Consider the following 1995-nt stretch of genomic DNA (forward strand, 5'->3'; position numbering starts at 1 on the left):
TTTGTTTCTCCTGATGTTGTGTATGGCTGTGTTCCTCTTACCTTCACCTAAATAAAACTCATGATGTGTATTGATTTACTGTGTGTTCACCCTGCTTGGGTATTACAGTGGGTGCATTTTACAGCCATCGAGGCCCCACAGGACACCAGAATGTGAGTATAGGCCCGAACAGCAAATATGTTTCTCGAATGTAAAACGGCTCCAGTTGATACCCTCCACTGAATTTTCTCGCGGTGGAGAGGGGCTTTAAGATGAGATTACTGATGGATGGGGCTGCTGCCTGTTCACACTTCTGGAGATTAATGGCTGCATGGCTTCATGTCCTGTATAGTAATCCATTTGTGGGACACTGCATCATTTTCTGACAGCTGAATTAGGGTTCTGTGTGATTGCTCACCTTAGTTTATAGCACAAAGGCTTGGAACATCATATCCTGTGAAAAGGACAGTGACATTTTTCCTTATAAGACTGTTATGTAATGGATACACATTTCAGTCTACACACGGTGAAGTGAATTGTCAGAGGTTCTCCATTTCACAGACGAAATTAAACTATCCTTAAAGAAAACACAGATTATCGCTCAAAGCAGGAGTCTTTGATGATTTTCATGACTGGACTACAACCAGCAGTGAACTGGTTCCAACGCTAACATTATGCTGAACATTTTGATGGTTTTCTTAAGTCAAAATGGATGTGCTGTTTTTTGTTTTGTTTTTTTAATTAGGGCATTAAATAATGTTAAAAATGTTCATTTATAAATATGTGCACTCTGTGCTGTCAGACACAAATACCTCTTCTCCACTGGCACACTGCACATCTGGATCTGGTTCTAGCTTCTGAGAATGAGCCTACAGCTACTTTTTTTTCTCCCAAATATAATTTGGCTCCTACAAAAGAGGCTTTGGTCTTCCCCTGAAAGAAAATCCCCAGGGCTGTGATTTATAACCTTAAGGGATTTTTTGTTGTTGTCATTGTTTTGTTTGTTTGGTTTTTATAAATGGATATCATTTACTTAAGCTTAAAAATATATTTTGTTCACCCCCCAAAAAATTCACAAATCTCTGTTGAGTCCCAAACTTAACTCTATGCAACCCAATCAAGCTTAAGTGCAAAGCTACTACCACAAAGGCCCATTTTGAGCCACAAAGACCCATTTTTTCCAGCTGTACAAGCAGCAGCAGGGAACTACACTACCTGACCAATAAATAAATAAATAAATGAATGAATAAATAAATTATCTGGAACTCTATGTGTCCCAAAATGAGGTCAACTAACTGCCTCCTTCCCCCCCCCTTTCTCCTGGTCTGTCACTTTAACCCTCAACACACTTTCTTCACTACAAAAGCAGTAAATTCTTTAAAGATTTAAACGTTGTTTTTTTTTTAAAGTAAGGTCTTATATTGCCATGAATACAAAAACAGCATACTGTCTTATTGAATCACACTGCTGTATTAATCCCCCAGCTACAAACAGTCCCCAACAAATGCACCATTTAGTCCTGCTGGAGTAATGTTTTCCAAAACTCCAGAGCGCAGCTGTTTTAGGAAAATTATTGAACCTAATAAGCCTGGAGTACAGACATAATGGGGAAATCTCAGTGCACCAAGAAAGAAACGAACATATTTTGATGCCAGAAGAAAATCAGAACATTACCATAATGCTGATTCTTTATCTCTACATTACATTACTCTGTGAAAGGGCTAAATTGTAGTGATAAGCCTCAAGATTTATTAGTATCCTGCTGTTTAGTTTTTGTTCTCAAAGTCTTTTTTTTTTTTTGTTTAAGCCTGAAAATCTGCTGCACACTACCTGCTCTGCACCAAACAGAAATGCAGCAAAAGAGCCCAACTTTGTGGAACAGCAAACCCAAAACAGAGCTAAAAGAGACGAGCTGGCCACAAAAGTGTGTCCAAAGTAATGACAGTGGGGGTCCATAAGAGTAGGATGAGTTAACCATTTGCCAACAACCTCATCATATTAATGAAAAAAAGGCAA

Source organism: Aulonocara sp. 'chitande type north' Nkhata Bay, linkage group LG10, assembly GCF_057382095.1.
Source record: "Aulonocara sp. 'chitande type north' Nkhata Bay isolate Kocher_YH1m ecotype deep benthic linkage group LG10, A_spYH_male_GT1.1, whole genome shotgun sequence".
In the NCBI taxonomy this organism is placed as follows: domain Eukaryota; kingdom Metazoa; phylum Chordata; class Actinopteri; order Cichliformes; family Cichlidae; genus Aulonocara; species Aulonocara sp. 'chitande type north' Nkhata Bay.